The sequence below is a fragment of the Symphalangus syndactylus genome, chromosome 21 (assembly GCF_028878055.3).
Source record: "Symphalangus syndactylus isolate Jambi chromosome 21, NHGRI_mSymSyn1-v2.1_pri, whole genome shotgun sequence".
Taxonomy (NCBI): domain Eukaryota; kingdom Metazoa; phylum Chordata; class Mammalia; order Primates; family Hylobatidae; genus Symphalangus; species Symphalangus syndactylus.
In genome coordinates, this window is record NC_072443.2 from 26,563,678 (window position 1) to 26,587,060 (window position 23,383).

At 36.0% G+C, this 23,383-nt stretch overlaps 1 long non-coding RNA gene across 1 annotated transcript; it reads right to left on the bottom strand.

Moving 5' to 3' along the window:
- Positions 1–11,927: 11,927 nt before the first annotated feature.
- Positions 11,928–20,416, bottom strand: LOC129471435 (uncharacterized). Its single transcript, XR_008653590.1, has 4 exons — positions 20,277–20,416; positions 19,743–19,908; positions 19,058–19,220; positions 11,928–12,030 (listed from the first exon to the last, which is right to left on the bottom strand). It is a non-coding gene; the product is annotated as an uncharacterized lncRNA (long non-coding RNA).
- Between the last annotated feature and the right edge of the window lie 2,967 nt (positions 20,417–23,383).

The window sequence follows — 23,383 nt, forward strand, 5'->3', positions numbered from 1 at the left end:
ACATTTCAATAATATTTTCCATTGATTAATGTATAATTTGGAATGATCATTCATTCATGCATTTGTAATTCATTTGTTCATTCATTTATACATATTTTATTTATTTATTTCACAAATATTTGTCTTCTATATTCTAGGCACTGTGCTAAAGGCTGGGGAAACAAAACAAAACAAAAACAGAAAAATGGATATTGCCCCAGGCTTCATATGATTTATAGTATATTTGATGATTTGTCTTAATGAAAGCTATACATGAACTTAGGGATTTTAAAATTAGGGGCAGTGTAATGTTGTTTTCCTGTCCCTCTGGAATGGGGAAACTACCATTTAATGAATGTCTGCTATTAATTTATACACGATCTCATTTCTCACTTTTCACTCACGTATGTCATGAATGCATAGATAGACACAGGTTTACCACTTTCAAACAACTATTTATAAACTCTATTTGGTAGAAAAAAATGTCAACCTATCTCCTAATCATACACTTTCTCCATACACTTATTCAACATCAGTTATTGGAAAATCATTCAGTGCCAGATGTGTTGTAGACATGGTGGGTAGAATGGCAGATGGACAATGTCCCCGCTCTCGTGGAGATTATATTTGTGAGGTTATAATAATTACAAATTAGAACTATGAATTTTACTACTTTAGAGTTAATCGCTAGGGAAAAAGAGGTATCCTTTCTTCTGTGAACAAAGAATTCTTATATCTATGTTCTATAAATCGATAAGACCTACTCCACAGAACCAAGAGAATCAGTGTGGTGAGTAATTGGAGACAGCAAGCTCTGCCTATATACAAGTTTCCAAGGGAAGTACAGACTCAGGGTCTTACGTCCAAGACAAAATCTTCCCCACTCCTGTACCTCATTTTATACTAAGCATAATATCAAAACAGAAAACAGAATTTATATAAATAGATAGATATTTGTCTATTCCCTTCTCCAAGTGTTGAAAAATATTTGGTATAATGTTTTGAGTGAAGAATAATAATCATTTTGACATTCTATATATTTAGTGGACTATCAGATAATCTACATTCTCATTTGCTTCTATTGAAACTCTTTTTTATCTATTATCTATCAATCAATCTATGTGTCTGTTTATCTATCTGTCTGTCTATCTATGTATCTATCTATCTATCTATCATCTATCTATCTAAATTTGGAAGGTGATTACCTAAGATTATTAAAAAGATTCTGGGATCCAGAGACACCATCAAGCATCAAATACTGTACATTGCTTAGCTACACAGGGTGACAAGAAGTTCCCACAAGGAGGGTGGCATAAGCCTTCCTTTCAAAATTCAACTAAAATGCTGATGGGCAATTTTCTTCATAGGCAAAGCATGATGGGGCTGCAGTTTTTATGCACTTCTGAAACCACAGGGGTTTCAATAGTCTCTCAGGCCAATTCTTCAGAAAACTTTGCTCCTATTTCATCCCCAGACTTGAGTTTGCCAACTCAATACAGCTAAATATAAATGTAAATGTAGATGGAACTTTTCCTTCTTAACATAAAATGCTTTTTATTTGATTTTCTCTTGATTGCTGCCAACATGAGTTGATAGATACATTGCATTTTTGGTTTCTGGAATTCATTGCAAATGTTGGAGCAAGGGGTTGATTGATTGGAATAAACATGTAGCAATGGCAACAGCTGTTAAAAAAAAAGCTGAACACGGAATGAAATAATTTAAAATAAACAGTAGTTACATTTATGTCATACATACTGCCTGGATATTTTTAATTTTCCTTGCCCTCACTGAAAATGAAACACTTGTGCAGATAGCAGAAAAATAACTACATTTCAAATTCAAATAGTCATCCCTCAGAAATATAAACCTTCTCTTAGGCTTTTTTCAAAAACTTATTTCAGTGTCGTTCTTTTTTTCATTAGGCTTAATTTTCTAATAATTGTTTCTCTATTTATTTGGTTTTTTAAAATACAGCTAGTCTTTTGCAAATTGTTTTTATTTATTTTCTGTGTGCCTCTCCTTAATATTAACTTTTAAAAAGTAGATAATATCAACAAAAAGTTACTTTGTTATTAATATCTACCTCTTTTTTCATCATATAATCATGTAATGGTGGATATCTGAAATGGCATTTTGGTTTTTCAAAAATTCTGAAACTTTTAAAGGTGGATTTTTTAGTGATCTCCCTATAATATGGAAATACTTTTCCCAAGGACAATTGGGTTTAAACAGTCTAATATGTCACAGAAATTTGCTTTTTGGGGTTGGCAAAAGAAGAATTTTCTTTAATATCTTTTGTTTTGTTTTGTTTTTTAATGAGTGTTTTCTGGTCACAAAAGAAGAGATTGTAAGAACCAAGGTGGATTTTGGAGACCACATGGTCCAAACTTCCATTATTTTGATGCTGGTCCTGTGGACTGGAGAGGTTGAGGGACTTTCTCCACCTCTCAGAACTCGTGAGGAAAGAAGCCAGGTCTAAAATTCAAAGTCTAAGCTTCAGTGACCAATGACTTTTTAATATTTTTTTAAGGTGGCTTCTCACTGTATGATAGCACCCCAAAAGATATGATTTCTGCTCCCTAAGATTTTACTCACACATTCATGGCCTTGAGTACTCAGAAAAAAATAAGAGCAGGTTTTAGAGTTTTAGATCTTAATTATCCCATTCATTTCTCCTCTTCCTGGGAGACAAGCTGGATTATCATTTCTCTATTACTGACAAGGAAAGTGAGTTACAAACAAAAGAGTTGAGAAGTACAATACAACACTTAACCTCTGATTAAGGAAAAGCTTTGTCTGAAAAGGTCGTTTGTAGATCTGTTGTTTGCACCTCAGAATTTATTTCTCCATAGAAAAGTGAAGTTATACATAACGGTTGCGTTCCTAGGGAAAAGCATTCGAAAATTTTTATTTTATATAGCTTATATCAGAATGTAGCTCTGAATGAAGACCAATGTGGAATATACACACGTCATCTTCTTTTTTTTTTTTTTTTGAGACAGAATCTCACTCTGTCACCCGGGCTGGAGTGCGGTGGCGCCAACACTTCTAAGGGGACACTGGGTTCTGAGTTCCATCATGAGGTGAAACTGGGTGCACAGAATATTGTTTATAGGTCTGTAGGGGAGGAAAACAGTTTTTTCCTTAATGACCATGAGCTCTTAGGTGTAACAGACCCCTGTAGCAAAAGACAGATTAACAAAAAAAATACAAAATAGTTTATTAATGTGGGCAGCACGTGTGACACAGAGGAAGCTTTGATGAAAAGTAATTCAGAATGATGGCTTAGAACTCCACATATGTAGCTTCTTAAATAGACAGCAATAGATTTGAAAAGAAATGACAGGACAAAAGAAAACAGTTTTGAGCTTCCAAGGGTACAAAATGGTTAAACAGCAAATATGGTGGAAGAAACCAGTGGAGTAAGATTTCTTTGCAGATTTCTCTGGTACTGTCTCTGGGATAATAAGAGTCTAGTATTGTCTCTGGCAAAAAAAGAATTTCTATCTGGTCTTTAGGCAGAAAGTGAGGAGAATGGGAGGTTAGGGGGAGATTTTCCTTTGCTGTTTCCTAACTGCCTTCAGTTGAAAAATAATTTTTATGTCCAAGAGGCACATTTTGGGGTTGTTGGAGCTCAGAGCCTCATACCCTAAATGTGGAACTTTGACATACGAAACTGAGAAACCTTTCAATTCTCTCCAACCTTCTCCCGCTTCCTGTCTCTTGGTCCTCTCTTTTCCAAAGCACAGGATGAAGTTTTTCGGTGAAATTCCCTTATCTGCCTGAAGTCTGGACTCATCAAAAAATGAAACCATTACCTCTGGTCTCTTCCCTGAGTTTTCATTAACTGAACTCATATCGCAGGAAGAAGAAAGACTGAAGTTTGTCAACACACCTGGACAGACTTTTGTCGTAATTCATTGCCTGCCCTGCAGGCCCAACAGGGTTTGTCCCAGGCCATTGTATGTTCTTCAAGCCCACTGAATTCCCCTAAAAATTATTTACCATCCCCCTAAAATAACCCACATTTTCCCATCTCCCTTTCATCTAAGACTTAGGGCATATGTTATGTAGACCCTGGAATATAAGTCAATCACTTTGGGATTCTCCCCTGTGCATGTTGATAAATTTGTTTGCCATTTTTCCTATGAATCTGCCTTTTGTCTGTTTATTTTTTTTTTTAGCAAACCTTCTGAGAGCAAAGGGGAAGTTTTCTCTTGGCCCCTACGGGGGTGACATGCTCTGGTTTCCTTCAGGGATAAAATGCTATACAAGGTAGTCTCTAATATATTCTTTGGGACATAATTGTGCATATTTATTCTTTACTCCCATCCTATTCCTTATTACGTTTTCTCCCCTAAGCTTTTTCCATGTACTGAGGCTTCGTCCTGCCTCCAACATTGAGTCAAAGAGGGTGAGGTGAAGGGAAAGTACGGGGTTTTAGATTGGGATCAGTGGAAAGAGGGATTATGTCACCTCTATTTTAGAGGCTCAGGAAGGGGTTTGCCTAAATTTTGAAAGGCTTGAAGCTTATACATTTTGGAAGGTTCTCTTTTTTAAAGAAATGCAGACAATTTTTTAAAACTTTTTAAAAGAAATACAAAAAAGTTTGTATGCGTACAAAATTATATTAAAAAATATATATTTATTTAAAATGAGAAAAAACAAATTATAGATTTTTAAAAGCTGAGAAATACCACAAACATCACAAATCCTGCTCCCCTAAAAAAAACCCTCAAAAATCAAATTTTTATAAATGAGTATATTGGCATAACTCTAGACTGGTGCTTCAGTGTGCTGAGAATTCTTATAAGCTGCCTCAGAATCAAGGTTCCTTCAACCCTTTTATCCACCCTCCACATTCCCCCTTGCCAAAGGTGTGGAGGAGCTCTCTTTGGAATTTCCTTATTTGACTAAGAAAACTTCTTTCCAATAGAAATGCAATTGTCTTGAAGGTCCTCTCTAGGGATCTTACTGAATAACTAGAAAAAAAAATCAAGCACTGGAGAAAAGAAGAGCCTGGGAATCATCAGTACACCCAGACAAACTTTTTCTCTATTCTTCTACTGCAGCTCCAAGGGACTACCTGGGGCACTTTATCTGCATAATAAGACAGCCTTTGCTCCTGTGCAGTTCTGTTCCTCACCTTTCCATAATGTCTGCTTTTGCCTTTGTGCATCTATCCCCTGTGAAGAGACTACTTAACCATCAACCATCTGGCTCCTCTTTGAGTTCATGTTTTGTGTGCCTCCTGTGCACATGTGCATATTAATACATTTTGTATACTTTCCTATTAATCTGCCTTTTGTCAGTTGATTTTCAGCTAATGTTTAAAAGGCAAAGGGGAGGTTTTCCCTTGGACTCTACAGCATTTTATATGACAATGGTTTTATAATACCACTTTAAAAAAAATCAAGAATAAAAAGATAATTTAATATTTCCTCTGTCATTATTGATAAAAACTTTTTAAATTAATATTTGGGGCACACTAACATGCAATTTCACATACAGATGTGCTGTAGTTTATAATGCTGTTAAGGGTTTGTGACTTCAAACACAAAGATTCTATACAATTCATTTTATGTGGCTCCCATTAAAATGTTTTGCCCGTTTGTACTTGTATATAACGCATTATTAAATATATCCATAACAGAATAGAACTTTCATTTTGACTAGAGGTTAATGAGAACTGAGTTTTTTGCTTGTAATTTGACATTTCTGATGATTGAAAGAATTTTCCATGCACTAGCTGCTGACACAATACCTTTCAAATATTTTTTCTCTCATACTCATCATTTACTTTTGGTACATAGCACAGGGGAAAACATTCATGTAGCAATATGTGCTAGGGAATCAATACAAGAGGTAATAAGAGTGTTCCTGGAAGCCATTCCCACACTGGGGTAGATAGCAACAACTTATCATGAAGGGAAATGACTATGAAACCACATAAATAAATTCCTCTGAATTTACACTAAATATATACTCAACCAAATTTCTCTTTTGCTGGATCCCCAAATGGGTGTAGCTGCTGCAAATCATTTCAATGGGATATACGATAGGGGCAATTCAGAGTGGAAAGAATAACTGCTTTAACAGACTATGGTTTAAATACCTGAGTTTTGCAAAATTTACAACAACATCTGATCATGTGATCACATTGTTGGTAGCCTGTGCAAGTGATAAGCCTCGAGATTGAAGCTTTAGTAGCTTTATGGTAAATCTGCCTAAAAATGGCAAATTGACATTTTTAATGAATGAAATTTATATGTAGTTTACTGTAGATTTAACATAGACTAGATTTAAGGTAAGCTGATAAAATACATTGAATGAAGTGTTAATATAAATTTCCAACTTTTATCTAGAAATTAGGAAACTCTTAACACAAGATGTTTATGAAAATTCAGGAAAACTACATTTTTATTTTAATATTTTGTGTATTTGTTTTTCTCCTTTCTCTCTCCATTTTTCTAAAATAAGCCCTAAAAATATTTTACCCCAAAATATACTTCTTTGTCATATGTTGATATAGCTAATCAGAGGGTCTGGAGACAGAAATAGCCCTGAAAATTGCCTTTTGTGGAGGAGACTTGCATTTTTAGAAAAAAATATGCATCAATAAAATAAACAGCCTGGCTTTCTCAAAGGCTACCCTCCCTATCCTGATGTAGGAAAGATTAACTGAGAATCTGACATCTTTGCAAAGTCTGGTGCAGAAACATTTACCATAGGCTACCAGCTATTCCTTTTGAGGGCTGATACCTGTGAGGTTTCATCTGCATCACGAGACCACATTTGCCCCATGCTTTTCCTCTTCTCTCCCTTTTATATCCTGTCTTAGCACTGTAACCCGTCATGCCATGCTCCAAACCCCTATTCCTTCTGTTACCTCAAGATGGTATAAAAGCATCAACTATCTGGCCATTTCTTTGAGTTTTTAATATTTACATGACTCCTGTGCCTGAATGCACGTTAATAAAATTAGTGTATTTTTTTTGTCCTGCTAGTATCAGTTTTTTTTTTTGTCCTATCTAGTATCAATTTATTTTATAGGCTCAAATTACCAAATCTTAAGGGGAAAAATTTAAACTTCTCTACACTTCCTTCTTTCCTGTGAAACCACTATTGCAAAATTATAACTGAGAAAATTGTTACAGTGAAGGAGATCTGAACTAAGCAACTCCATTTTGCTTATAACCTCCAACCTGTCCTTGGCGATTCTTGGACATAGGCCAAACTGACTTTGGGAGGAACTTACTTTTTGATTTATCTTTGGAACAAAGACAGTAACAGCCTTTTCCCAAAACAAAACCCCTCCCTGCCTGGGGACTAGACTGCTTTTGTAGGACTAACAAATTAGCCACAAGTTAAAAATTATGGTTTGGGAGTCAAGTGGGTGGAGGCTACAAGATTCTGACCCTCCCCAAATTGTTGCTGGGGATAACACCACCATTGTAAAACCTAAGATTAGTACTTGAGATATTTTGCAGACCTTGCACATGATGGATCAACTGGCACCACCCAAATGAATAAACTGTCTTATCTGATCTTGTGGCCCCACCTAGGAACTACTCAGTGCAAGAGAACAGCTTCAACTCTCTGATCTCCAACCCAACCAAGTAGCACTCCCAACTTACTGACCCCTACCCACTAAATTGTCCTTAAAAACTCAGATCCCTGAATTCTCAGGAAGATGGATTTGAGGAATAATAAAACTCTGGCCTCCTGCATACCCGGCTCTGCATGAATAACCCTTTCTCTATTGCAATTCCCCTGTCTTGATAAATCAGCTCTGTCTAGGCAGTGGGAAAGGTGAACCTGTTGGGCAGTTACACTTTCCTTTCTTTCTTTTTTTTTCTTTTTTCTTCTTCTTTTATTTTATTTTTTTTAATTTAAGGACTACAGAAATTTAGAATTAATCATGATCTTTAGTTTATTCTGCAGCATTATCTTTCTTGCATGCATTCTCTTAATATTGTTATTTTATTGATTTTTAAATATACTAATATCATGAATGTTCAACTATCTAAAACAAAACCAATAACACATATAAAACCTGTCCTCCTCCATGATCCCAACCCCCAACTTCCTCATATGGATCACCACTACCCTAAATCCCTACATTTAATGTTCATCATTTGCTTGGACATGTTTGTATTCATGAAGGGTATACTGTTAGTTTTACTGGTTTTTGAACTTCATAAGAAATGTCTCACTCTGTTGTAGTTTTTTGGAACTTTATTCAACTTTTTACTAAAATTTTTCCGTATTATCCCATGTTACAGCATTTAATTGTGTTAAATTGCTGCAATATAATTATTAATCTTCCTGTTGATGGGAGTTTGTATAGTTTCCAGTTTTTAGTAATTATAATCAGTGATACAGTGAATATTTTTGTCATTATCTCATGATACTCATATGTAAGAATTCTTCTTGGTTATTTTCTCAGAAGTGACACTATGGAGCCGTGGTTTGTCACTATTTAACTTGTAAAGATAATCTTAACTTATTCTCCAAAGAACTATCACCTATCAGCATTGTATAAAAAGATTCTCTTAGTCTCTTTCTCCTTTAACACACAATATTGTCAAACTTCTTAACTTTAGCCAATTGAACAAGGTTAAAATGGTATCTCATTGAAGTCTTACTGTACACTTTCCTAATTTCAAGTGAGATTATTTCCTCGTACATTTATTGGCCAAAAGGGCTTCATCAAAACAGGGTTTTTATTGAGTTGTGTTCTTATTTAAAGAGATTTGTAGTTCTTTTTATGTTCTTGATGTTAATCCTTTGTCAATTGTATGTGTTATAAACATCTTTAAGTGTGTCTTGTTTTTTTTCTCTTAAAATATGTCTTTCAGTTAAGAGAATTTATTTAATACACATATAATTTTCAACTTTTTTTTCTGGTTAGTAACTTTTGTTCCTTGTAAAGTTTTCTTTTTTTTTTTTTTTTTTTTTTTTTTTTTTGAGACGGAGTCTTTCTCTGTCCCCCAGGCTGGAGTGCAGTGGCGCGATCTCGGCTCACCACAACCTCCACCTCCTGGGTTCACGCCATTCTCCTGCCTCAGCCTCCCGAGTAGCTGGGACCACAGGCGCCCGCCAACACGCCCGGCTAATTTTTTGTATTTTTTAGTAGAGACGGGGTTTCACTGTGTTAGCCAGGATGGTCTCGATCTCCTGACCTCGTGATCCACCCGCCTCGGCCTCCCAAAGTGCTGGGATTACAGGCTTGAGCCACCGCGCCCGGCCCCTTGTAAAGTTTTCTTATCATGGAAGGAAACAAATATGCCACCACATCATGCTACTTTGATATATTGACTATTTTGAGCTGAAGTCATTTGGAAAACAGTAAATGCAGGGAGAGGATTTCTCTGAACTCCCCTTATCTACCCAAAGATTGGTCATTCCAAATGAACTTAATTGTCATAAATCCCCTCCCCAGCAGTTTCATCAACCAGGGAAGACTGACTGTTATCACAGGAGAAGAGACTCCAAGTTGACACAACACCCAGACAAACTATCTTCTCTCCCATCTATTCTTCTATGAGCCCGTCCATCTTCCGTGAAAATCACATACCCTCTCCAAAGCGGCCTACATCCCTGTTTCCTTCCCCTATTAAAATGATGGTGGGGCTGAGGATAAACTACCCCAAAATATGCCAACTTGGCATTTGAGAAAGCAGCAGAAGCAGAAAGGCCATTCTCACTTTCCCCTTGCCCTTCTCCCCTGAAGCAGGTCATACATAGACCCTCATTAGAGGAGTACCCTCCCTACATCCAGAGAGAAGGAGCTGAAAACACAGACATCAAGAAGCAGCTAAACAAATAGGCCTTACTCAGTTTTCCCCGGTTGATTGCCATTAGATCATACTCTTGTTCTCCAATCATATATCTCAACAACTGTCCATCTTCATCAAATCTAAGCCTAAAAACATACGGATTTACCTGTTTCTTCGGATCTTCATTTCAAAGGCTCCCAGGACACTTAAAAGTTATATTAAATTTGTATGCTTTTCCCTTGTTACTATGTCATTTGTTACAGGGGCCTCAGCTGTGAACCTAGGATGGGAAGAATAGATATTTCTTTCCCCTCAATGGCACTTAAGGCTGAATTCTAAGCCACCTCTTGCAGAGTTACTCTTTCCCTGAGTTTTCTCCCATGTATATATGATATATACATGTTAATAAACATTTGTTTGTTTTTCTCCTGTTAACCCGTCTCTTCTTACAGGGTGCCCCAGCTGAGCACTTAGAAGTGTTAAGAAAAACTTATTTTTCCCCCCTCATACCCTGAAGTAAAAAAAAAAATTATTTAAACTCTTTTTGAAGTTTTGCTTTTTACATTTTAAAGCCTCAACCTACCTGGTATTAATTATTATTATTATTATGTTTTTGAGGCAGGGTCTCACTCTGTCACCGAGGCTTGTGTGCAATGGCATGATCATTGCTCACTGCATCCTCAACCTCCTGGCTTAAATGGTCCTCCCATCTCAGCCTCCTGAGTTACTGGGACTACAGGCATGAACCACCATGCCTGGCTAAGTTTTTTACTTTTTGTAGAGATAATGTCTCACTATGCTGCCCAGGCTAGTCTTGAACTCCTGGGCTCAAGAAATCCTCCAACCATAGCCTCCCAAAGTGCTGGGATTATAGGCTTCAACTATTGTGTCTGGTCCCGGGCATTAATTTTTATTACTGATGTGACATGGATTTTTATTTCACCATTATGAAATATAATGTATTTCAAAGTTCTACTTATCAAATTATTTCCTCCTTCTGCCTTTTGAGAAATAAAGTAAAATCCTAAGTACCCCCACTGACTAAATGAACCCCCTCTTGGCCATGGGGACCCCAGAGAAGTCTTAAAAACTGAGGTCCTCGTCATGATGGAATGGGAGGTCAGTCATGCCATGTTATATACACCGCCTCTCGTTAGCTGCCAGTCAATTTCCTTTCCTAAGGGTTGAACAGAAACCAGCCATTTGGAGAGACTTGTTCCACCACTGATTTCAATGGACCACCTGACACTGCCGGACTCACCTCCTTTTTTGCATTTCCAAGGTAACTGACCAGCATTCCTTTCTGATAAGAGACCACAGACCAGCAACTGGTTCTGGCTGGTTTATAGAGGCTGAGCACAGGATGCCTGTGTGTCCTCTGTTTCACCTTTTGACATATAGAGCCTAATTTTAATGCATTTAAGTCTGAACTCTCCATTCCAAAGTAAACGTGGGATGTATGCAACATGAATGTCTACTTACTGTGCATGCAGACATCCCCCTGTCATAGATATTTATAGTTCCTCCTATAATCTGTGAAATATATATATATATACTTAGCCAATCTATTTGACATAAGTTTCTGTCTCATCCTTCCCTCCCTCGAAGTGCCTGCTTCCAGTATCTGCTGGAGGCTACAGTTCCCAGGCCATGGAATGGTCAGTCTGCAGGCTGCAATTCTTTATGAAAAGTAAAGCTGTCCTTTTCAAATTCATAAACACTGTAATTGTTTAGTTAATACCTTTCTAGTGACTTTTATGACTTCATATATGAAACTTCCATAAATGTGGGGTTGGTTGTGCTTTGTTCAAAGATTGATGGACTCCACTGCCAGAATTTCTGATTCAGTAGACTTGGAGTGGGTCTCAACGATTTGCACTTCTTTCAAGTTCCGTGGTGAGGTTGACGGTCCTGTTCTGGATAGCCTACACTGAGAACAACTGTCTTATGCTAACTGTACTTGTATAGCTCTTTCCTTGACTTTGTCTTTATTCCTTTTCTTTCTGACCATTGCTTCAGTGTCTTTTTTTTTCACAATGCATTGGCAATGAGATGTGTTAAATTCTGCTTCTTTAAGAAGATGGAGAGGCAGCTGAAAATTATCTTCCCTAGGGAGATAATTTAAATAACACTTAAAATAACAAGCAATCTATTGGCCTTGTTGTGTAACAGGTGGAGTACTCCTTTCTGGCTGCAACAGATTGGGTTTTTACTCTTTAACCATTTCACAGACACTGTTGTATAAGGTGTGGCGCAGACATGAGTCCTATAGGGGAGGATAAAGAAAGGCAAGAAACAAATTACAGCTTGTATTCACAGAGGGGAAAATACATACATATTCTGAAATAACTATTCATAAGTTGCTATTCTTTTTTAAAGGAGTTACTTAATCTGTTTAAGAGTAATTTGAAGACTTAAGGTACATTCCCAGGATTTTGGTACTAGCAGCTTCCTGACCTTATTAGCTATGCCTATAATTTATTCGCCTTGGTTTCAGCAGATGCTTGCTCTAACTGAACATGACTAATAAAATCTTCTTCAAAGTCTGTCTGTTAGCTTTTCAATCATATTTACCATAGAATAAAGGAAAAAGAATTTTAATTCCACAGGTAAAATTTCAGATTCATGGGTACTAAGCTAGATCTACACCTTGAACCTTTGTTTTGTTGTGCATTGTAGACAACTTATTTTTCTTCTTATTGTTCTATTTCAATGGTACATACCAAAGACGATCATGTCAACAAAACATGTCCATTATTCATTCGTACAGCAAAAATGAATTTATTGCCACCTGTACCAGGTCCTCTGTTAGGCAATGGCAAGAAAATAATCAGCAAGATTGATATATTCTTCCTCTTTGATCTCATACTCTTGCAGAAAAGACAGATAAGTAAATGAGCACAACCAATTAAACATGGTCTGATAAGTAACATGATAAGCATGCTCTGGCTGGGGTTGATGGGTCATATGGGATCTGGCAGTGAAAGGATCCAACAATGCTTTGGCATAATGAGGAATGGGCACTACACACAAATCAAGGGAATGAGAACCATCTCTACTCACCTCAGGTTTAAGAGTTGGTACTCCTCATGCTACCCTTCTTCTGCTCTAATCTGCCAAACTTTTATAATCAATAAATATTCATGAATATACATTTTGTTTGTAAACCAGTTTCAAAAGGGCAAGCCATAGAGACTCACTTTCCCCAGGAATGCTAACTAGCATTCCCTAAAGAAAGAAAGGGAAACAGTTTCTCAGTTTAGATACCAGGAACCACTAATGATTCCTGGTAATCACCAGTAATCACCAGTAAACAATAATAGAAATGGAAATTCAGAAAGACTTAATGACCTTCTAAAGTGGAGCATTCGGCAAAGCTTGTCCAAGAGCGAGTATGTGGGAGGGCTGCTGGGCTCCCTTATCTTTTTCTTTGCTTTTTTCTTTCTTTTTTTTTTCAATAATCCATTTTGTCTACAGCCTGAAATTCACAGCAGTGATCAACTGTTGTAAACCAGAATAATAGCATCTTTGGCAGTAATGCTTGCAAAAATAATAGGGGGAATAGCAGGAGGCCTGCGAGAGCACCCTAGGGGGCTGAAATGCAAAGCTTTCTGCACTTGTAAGGTAATGGGATGAAATTCCTCTTGGCCACCTGTGGTGCAAAATGAAGCCCCCTAAGGGATAAAATCCCACAACAACCTGGCCTGCCTTTACCAGCCTTTACATTCTTCCTCCCCATTTGGCTTTTAGGCTTTATTTATCATTTTTTTCCCCTAATAAAATTCAAATAACTTAAACAGTCCTCCAATAATTATTGTGCCTCTATTTTTAAATGAACATCTGCAATCACAGGAAGTATTCATAAAACATCAGTCTTTTTTTGATATAACATCTTCTACTCCGGTACTGTCACCTTCCTTCAAGTCCCTTGTCAAAGGGGTGCCTGAATGACCGACACTGATAAAGCGAAAGAATGTTCTAAAAAGGGAAGAAAGAAGAAGATATGTAAATCTCTCCTCTAACATCACTACACTGTACTATGCTTGCAGACTTCAAAAATCAGAGGGTTGAAGGTACATGCTATGTAAGAAGAAAGAAAGGTGAATTACCTTGTCTGAGAATTGAAAGGATCTGATCATGAACTGAAATTTTCTGAGTTAATCAGAAGCCAATTTTAATTCAAGGTAGGGATGATGGTGAGGGAGTGGTTAGATCTATATTTTTGTATTTGTACATTTTCAGTGCTCTAAAAACGTTTAATGTTGCTATTTATAAATTATTCTGAATTAGAATAGAATTTCAGAGATAAATACAAACTATTGTATGGCCCTTGAGGTATCATTTTTAACAAATCACTAGAAAGTTATAGAAATACCTCTCATATGTGCACACATCTTTTATTTATTTACTTATTATTATTTTTTTGAGACAGAGTCTTGCTTTGTTGCCAGGCTGGAGTGCAATGGTGCAATCTCGGCTCACTGCAACCTCCACCTCCTGGGTTCACACCATTCTCCCGCCTCAGCCTCCCGAGTAGCTGGAACTACAGGCACGAACCACCATGCCCAGCTAATTTTTTTTGTATTTTTAGTGGAGATGTGGTTTCACTGTGTTAGCCAGGATGGTCTCGATCTCCTGACCTCATGATCTGCCCACCTTGGCCTCCCAAAGTGCTGGGATTATAGGCCTGAGCCTGCATCTTTAGATATTAAAAGTTGAATATGCCTTTACGTTTGTGCCTGATCTTCCCACAATGTGAACTTGTGGGAAAAAATCTAAGAAAAGATAAATCTTTAATTTCCTAAAGGTTACTTCATTTTATATTACATAACTACCCCTACTTATCTTTCTTTCCACCATCTAAATATCAAATATATAAATGTATTTCATAAATGTTCTGAGTTAGGTTTAGTTGCACATGCATTTCATAAATTTATACTGGAGGAGTTCCTTTGTACTGAAGCTGAAGAAATTGAACAAGGGAATTGATATGAACTTGCAAGAGTAGATTAAATTAATGCTTTGGTTCTCTGCCCCGAGGAGCTACATTTGAACCATGATTGGCTAGTGGTTAGAAGTGCAGGAACTTTTACCAGTGTTAGTTTGGGTTATACTAGTTGGTTTAAGCACTAGGTAATTAACATGCTTTTCTCAACAGATTTCCAGAATATCAATGGAAAAGCAAAGGTGTATAGGGTGAAGGGAAAACTTTTCCTTTGCACTCTGATGGTTATTTGGGGGAATCATTTTCTGAACCCCAATAGGTGCTAAAGTAGGTCCTGGTGAACGAGATTTACCAGTAAAGAGAGAGAAACACATAGGGTGGATTTTTATACTATGCATGTATTTTGTATTTATAGAACATTTTTCATTTCAACATCTCAGAATAATTCCAAGCATAGTAATCAGTTGGAAGGAGGCTACTTCTGTGCTAAAGATATTAGGATACTAACTCACTAGATTTATAACTAACTCAAGATCACTCACTATATTGATGTGAAGGTCCAGGGCGTGGAAGTCTCTCTTCGTATATATATAATTAGCTATATCTATCTCTCTATATATATCTATACAGACCTATAGGTAGACAGCTATCTATCTAGCTACCTAGCTAGCGAGATGACAGTGGAAAAAAAAATATATATATATAATATATATATAATATACAGACTCTACAGGCCAAATTGACTAAAATACTGCCATTCCATTTTCCCTACACCCAGAACCTAGAATTTTCTCAATGAGAGAACCAAGAAGATACTGGGGTAAGGACTCAGACCTGGAATCTCTTCTGGATATGCAAAGAGATGCTGAGAGCTATAGGTGAAAGGCAATGTCTGGGTTTTTTTTTTTTTTTTAAATCATTTTGAACCCATGTAATCTATCCATGCATTCTGTTGGGATCAAAGTATTTAATATGGAGAACACAATGTTCTCTGTTGATACTCTTTGGTGTTAACTTGATTATCAAAAGTCTTGGAGCTGGAGGACTCTTTCTACCTACCTAGCTCTGCAGAGAGGTTAGCTCAATATTTAGTTTATAAAGATTGAAGTTTTATTCCTGTGCACAGTGCTAAGCACATAATAGTGATGCAATGTAAATTTGGCAAAAATTAAATAAATTATTTATGCAAATGTATCTTTATAGTATCTCATATCTACCAACCTCCTTCATAACACATAAATATAAGGCAACAACAACAATAACCTACAAAACACCTTTGATTCTATTTTATTGCTTCTTCCTTGGTTCTTGAACCTATGGAATAATTCTGAGCTGCATCTGTCTAAGTGTTTTTCTTCTGATGAATGTATACTTTTGAAGGTGTGTTGATCTGCTAAGATAAGAAAGCTGGAAGCAATATGTGTTGCTTTCATGATGTCTAGAATAACTTGCAAATCATAATGACAGAGGCTATCTTCTTATTTTTTTAGCTCTGAAACTTGCAAAGGTGCCCAGAGGCTGATAAATGATGGGCAAATCTCATAAATATAATAAATACATAATAACTAACTAAATAAATAATAGATATATAGCTTTACTATTGACTTTCATGAGAGATGTGTGTATAGGAAGTAGATATACTGGTTGACAGTTTTTAAAGTGCTTTATAAAAGGGCCTATTTAAATATAACATATTGCTATTATTCTAAAGGCAAATACATCCCTATAAGTAAAGGGCCTGTCAGCATTTCTATTGGAAGTTTACATTCTAAGAGTGTGTAACTCAATCCTAAATTGTGCTGTCAGCTAAAATATGCCATATAAACTTCCAGTGTCATTTTTTTAAACATTTGGAATCACAAAACCCCACATTTTTTTCACATGTGGACATTAATCTAAAGTAGAAGTCAGTAATTGCCAATGTTATCAAATTTTATTCCATCTCAATAAGACAATCTTTTTTAAGAAACCAAGGCTGCCAACACTAAGGAGCATACATAATTAGATTTTTGTGATTCTGCTTTATATCAGTGTTTTGGTGAAATACAATGTGTAGGTGGATGCTGTAATACTGGCTTCCAAGTCATTTGGAGGAAAATAATTATGCCTGGGGCACTGGAAAAATTTCAATTTTGAACTAGATATGTGAAAGTATTAACAATCATGCCTACTGAGATGAACTATCTACCAGTGACATTTAACACTAGCCTATTCATTTCTATTCTTTATGGGCTAGATGTCTATTTCAGGAATTTATGGCAAACATCTGATCCAAAAGTAGTTGTGTTCTTGACAACAAAAAGTGATAAAGAAGCTGTAGAGAGCAATGAAAATTGATGGGGATAGAGAGTGATAAACAGCAAAAGATACCCATTAAAGGCCAAATGACTGGTGAAGCTGAAGAGAAGGGTCTGAGAGCTAAATTGGAGTGCAGGTTGGTCATTTCACAGGTGCAGTCAGCCAGCTCTTATCATTTCTGGTTTGTTTTGGATTGAAATCTGAAGGTAACATATTAGAGTTTGGGTCTGATGTGATTCTGTCGTTGTGAGAGGAAAAGAAAGATCATGACTTGTGTTTTCAGGGAACTTAATATAATAAAATCGGCAACTTTCAAGTTAAGATCACAGAGCATTTCTTACCAGGATTGAGTAAAATAAAACTGAATGAGAGTGTCACAGGTAAGTTTCCTAGTGGCATATGTGATTTTTAATGACTTCTGACTTTTAAAGGAATTTTGTAATTTTCTATTCAGATATTAGGGACTCATATTTAGTCAGTGTTTTTTTTTTTCAGCATAAGACTGAAAATACAACACGTTGGTGTTTTAGAAGTGAATTTAAGAGTGTGTTTCCCTTTCAGAAAACAAAAATATGACATAATCATATTGGTTTGTTGGTCTTGAATTCAGTTAAATCTGGGTTCTTGTCCCATGACCAGGAAAATTTAGGCACATAGTCACATTGAAGGGTGAGAAGGACAGAATGTATTAGACAAAAGGAAAGCTCTCAGCAAAGAGAGGGATTCTCCAAGCAGGCTTCCCCATCACAGATAAATACTAGGCCACCACACATGAGCTAAAGATGCCAGGCTCCTTCCCTGCAAAAGGCATGAATTCCTGGTGGCTTCACACCATTATGCCAGTGGATGTGGGCCTCCAGTTCGTTGTGGGCATGTCCAGGCAAGACCCTGTGCAGGCTCCCAAATCTGCACAAAAATATCTGGTGTAAACGCTTGTTGGGGGGTTGGAGATTCTCCAGGGACCCTTCCTTATCTTCGTAGGCATTTGTTTGCCTCCAGCCTCTATCAGTCTTGTCACCAAAATGCAAATAAAAACTGAGTGGAGAAACTATGTTCTCTTCTCAAAAATAGGTAGAGGGAGTGCCTACTATCATACTGGGCATTTTGTGTATTAGTTCATTTAATTATTCATATAGCATCTATCTGAAGAAGGAATTATTTCCCTTTTTATAGATTAGAAAGGTTAAACTCAAAAAGATCAAAATTGCCTGCCAGGTTCACATGAGTAGTAAATTATCAGAAGTAGGTGTCAAGAGAAAAATTTCGTCTTTGCCCTCTGAAGATTTGCTAAAGAATCAAATCACAAAAGGCAAATTCATTTAAAAAATTCATACGTTTATTAATGTGTACATAGAGATAATCATAGAGTGATTTCCTACCCACTCAGTGGAGTTCAGAACCTTGTGTACAATTTTAAGTTTACAGAAAGAATAAAGGCTTGGATCCTGGCAAAACAGGTTATGGTGACCGAATGGGCTACTGGAGGGAGGAGAAGAAGCATTCTGTTGAGAATTCTGTTAAATGATTTCTAGGGAGAATGAATGGAACTGGGAACAGAGATTAACTTGTAAAAGTTCCCTTTGGAATTTGAATGACCCTGAGAGACAGAGATTATTTTATAAAATGGTCTGTTCAGATTACATTTTTGTCTTTGGTGGGTCCAGACTTTAGGCAGATAAAGGACTTAAGAGAATGACTTTATCTTGTAGTTTCAGGAAGACAGAGGATTGAGTGATGGCGGGAGAGATGGAGGTCAGCAAGACCTTAGAGTCTTCTTCAGTTCTGCATGTCAAAGTTTCACATTTTGGGTTACCCATTTGTGATCCCTAATATTCCTCTGTCTGAACTTTTCTAGAAGTTTCACACACTAAAAGCTGAGTTGGTAGCTGTGAAGAGAAAAGTTAACAGTTGAGTGCAATGTATCCCCTTAAAGCATCTTTCATTTCTGGGAATAGGCCAGTCCCATTAAAGAGGCATGATTCATTTCAGAAGATGTTGTTGTAGATGGAGAGTCAAACAGAAGAAAAGTAAAGGTTGATTTTGGAAATACCTAAAATTTGGTTTCCTTAGACTCAAGGAAGCAGTCAGCTGAGGTGTCTAGATGTTAGATTCGAAACATCTTCAGTTAAAATGGAAATAGGCAGTGGGAATATGACAGATTTTTCTCATCTGTAATCTGTATGTTACAAGGTATGAGCTTCAGCTTGCAGGACCTAGGAAAAAGATATTAGCGATTTTATTGAGTCCAGGTCAGAAAAATGAAAGGAAAATTTGGGAAGATTAGTTTGGAGACTTGTAGCCAGGAAATAATTCAGGATTCAGTCCAGATTAACTCAAAAATAACAAACAAAAATAACAAATATACTAGAATTCTTCTGAAACATAATTTTTCTCTCTCTAGTTCCCTATTTCTGTTAAGGATAAATCATAGTAAGACTAGTTTATTAGCAAAATAAATTTTAATTTCATTATACTTGGCCTGATTATTCATATAAATTTCAGCCAAGATAGTGATTGGCCATATAGGCTCTTTTTAAGTTGACTTTGCTGAAACTTTTTAGTAAAGAATCTTAGATTAGACTTAAAAGCCTTGAGGCTATGAAGCCAAGCCCCCCAAATTTGCCATTAGACTGAGCCTGGAATACCTATATGAATTAGGTGAATTCCTCTTTTCTCAAGGTCTCAAAATATCCTGAGTTTCCTGAACCTATTGGAAAGAGATATTCTTTACTTACCACAGGTCAGGAACTTTGCAGACAAGGTACCAGGCCAGCATTTTCAGGGGGCTTTTTATTAGCTCTATAAAGTCAATTTTAATTTTTCAGATTACTCTGGTCATATCTAAAAACATGCCATTCCAGTCAAAGCCTTGCAAAAATAGCCAGTGTCTTCAATTGTGTCCTGCAATAAAAGAACACAGATTCATGTTGAATTATGCAAATAACTATATTACCATAAATTAAGAATACTCACTAAGAGTTTCTACATTCCTGGAGAAATCAGGTAGAGAAAAAGATGAATGTTTCAATTTGATCACAAAAGTATACTTTACTCAATTGTTAAAGGTGTAAATAATTCAAAAGAAAAAAAGTTTTTTGACTCTGGAAAACAAAACAAATACATCAGCAATGTGTCAAACAAAAACAGTAATAAAAAAATTAGTTCTCTTATCAGTTTAGTCCCATGTATTTAACTGTTTTTCTGGTTTGTGTTTGGTTAGCAATTGTCATAAATGCATCAGCATTGTAATTAGTCCTGGAAGTTTTTACTTAGTCCAATGGTATGGTCTTCAAAGTTATAAGAAACTATTCAAGAGTTCTTGTCAGGGAATTTTCTTTGAATTTCCTTGAAGAAGCAGCAAATTTTGGATTGTAGCCAATTACAAAATGGGTTTTTGAGAGTAATCAAAGTAGAACAATACTTGTGGATGCGAACAAACTTTGAATAGTCGTGGTTAAAGACACAATTAACAAGAAAATTTGATTATTTCTCTGACATACAACAATTTAACTTAATAATTAAAATTATTACTGACAACATATACTAAGCTGTTACAGAATTTTAGGAATCTCACACAATTTTGGAACATATATTAATAACACATTTATATAAATATAATCTAAAGAAAAGTTAAACCATTTTTTATTTGACATGCTCCCTGTAAGATTTTTATATACCAAATAAGTCTAATATGTTTTTCCTGGACTTTGAAGGGCCCTAACATCTATAAAGTTAATTTGTCATCAAAAGGACACAATTTAGGTTTAAAATTTGATTTTTAGGAGTATGTCAAATATCAAAGGCTTAAAACACTTAATATCAAGGTAGAATTACAGGTCAACATAAAATAATAGCCATTCGTTTAGCCAAAGTCATAATTCAAAGATTCCAAAAAGCAAATACTTTTACTTTTTGATAGAGAGGATATTTAGTTTTCCAAATAGTCATAAGACCTACTAAAGATAGCATGAGTAAAACAAAATCTGTCTCTCTCACTCTCCCTTCTTTTTTTTTTTTTTAGTCTACTTAAAGGGGAAGAATTTTCAATTGTTTCTATCTCTTATTAATATTACACAAAGCCTTGTTCCAAAAGAAAACCAAGCTTTACCTTTGTGTCACTTTATTATTCATATTAAAGCTAATAATAATAATGGAATCATAGAAACAGATTAATTCAATCTCAATCAGTTTTGCCCAAACAGTAGTAGAGATGGGGTTTCACCATGTTGGTCAGGCTGGTCTCGAACTCCTGACCTAGTGATCCAGCTGCCATGGCCTCCCAAAGTGCTGGGATTACAGGCATGAGCCACCCCACCTGTCCAACAGGATAAAATTTTCATAAACCCTTCTAAAACCTCTTGAAATTTTAAAATTTTTTCTAACTTCTAATATTCATTCAGTTTTGTCTACTACCTTTCTCCTTAATTTAAAAACAACTTTTAAAACATCTAAACTAGGAAAAATTACTTTCCTTTTAAGAAAAAACACATATTCTTTTTTATAACCTTTTTTGCAAAAAGAAAAATTTTATAAAAAATCTACTTTGCATAAGAATTGGTGCTTTTCTATCTGGCAGTTTAAATTACATATGTTAATTATAATGTTACCTCTTAGTAACACTTATTTTTAGTGAAAAACCTAGGAAGCAAGGAATTTTAATTATGTACCAAATTCAGAGCCCAGACAAAGGACAGAGCTGTGAAAACAATGCCCAGATAACTTAACCCTTCCCAGCATGGCCAAAGGACACAGCTGGATCAAGGAAGACATGTTGAGTTTGGCTTTGCTCAGGCCTCACCATGCCACTTGTCTAAAACTCCAGAATCTAAAAGCTCTAAACCAAGACATAAGCTCACAGATAAAGTAAGCAAGTATCATGTGTATGACAGAAGCAACACTTATGATCTTAAAAAACTAGCAGAGGCAATATAAACTTGACTGATCAATAGACTGAGAAAAAAAAAATGTATAAATTAAATTTTGAAGATGTTTTTATATTACACTGCCAAAATTTAAAAATTAGCTTTATTTACCAAAAATTATTAATGTCACATAAACTGAAAAATCATTTTGGCTTATTTGCTTAATTTATGGGTACTAATTTATTTATAAGTCAATTTGATATATAGACAATATAAAATTATACAGATGTACACATGTAGACATAAAAATACAGACAAACACAGATAAAGATTTTATAACTTTGTTTTTTAATATTTTAGCCACAAGACTGGTAAAAGTTATTTGCTTAAAAGGGTTCCTAGAAAGGGGTCCCAATGTAGACCCCAAGAGAGGGTTCTTGGATCTCACACACAAAATAATTCAGGGTGAGTTCATAGAATAAAGTGAAAGCAAGTTTATTAGAAAAATAAAGAAACAAAAGAAAGGCTACTTTATAGGCAGAGCGGCAGCATGGGCTGCTTGACTGAGTATACTTATAGTTATTCCTTCATGGTATGCTAAACAAGGGGTGGATTATTCATGAGTTTTCTGGGAAAGGTGTGGGCCATTCCCAGAACTTGAGAATTCCTCCCCTTTTATACTATACAAGATAACTCTGGACACTGCCATGGCATTTGTAAATTGTTATGTTGCTAGTGGAGTGTCTTTTAGTATGCTAATGCATTATAATTAGCATATAAGGAGCAGTGAGGAGGACCAGAGGTCACTTTTGTTGCCATCTTGATTTGGGTGGGTTTTGGCCAGCTTCTTTATCTCATCCTGTTTTATCAGCGTGGTCTTTGTGACCTGTGATACTAGTCCTGCCAACCTCCTATCTAAATCTGTGGCTAAGAATGCCTAACCCCCTGGAAACGCAGCTCAGCAAGTCTCATCCTCATTTTACTCAGTTCCTGTTTGAATGCCTCTGACAAAAGGACAATTGGATTCAAACTATGCCTTTCTAAATGGAAAAGGTTAAAGTTCATCTGTCTCACAAGGCCAAAGGCCTTGCTGACTTTCAAAGAAAACGTCTAGCAAACTTATATCTCAAAGCACAGAGAGAATTTGAGCTTGTTTTTTAAAGGAGTTTGAGTGTGTTGGTTAGATAAAGATTAAAAATCGATGTCAAGGAAATAAATTTCACTTAGATAGGTAGTTTTTAATTTACTCTTTGTTTTCCATTTGGACCACTAAGCTCAGAGCAGTCCATTAAGAACAAGGCTGACAAAACATTTGTAGTTGCTAGGACATAATAATTTCAATACGTGAAAAGCAGGTGCAGTGGGACGATACGAAGCACCTAGGTCTTTAAAAGCCAAGAAAATGATTAGCCCCCCAATAATAGTAACCATTTATTGCAACCACTGTCAGCAACCTCCAAAACTATACCCTCACCAGTGACTCAACAGCCATCCATACTTAGAGGTCAAGTGTT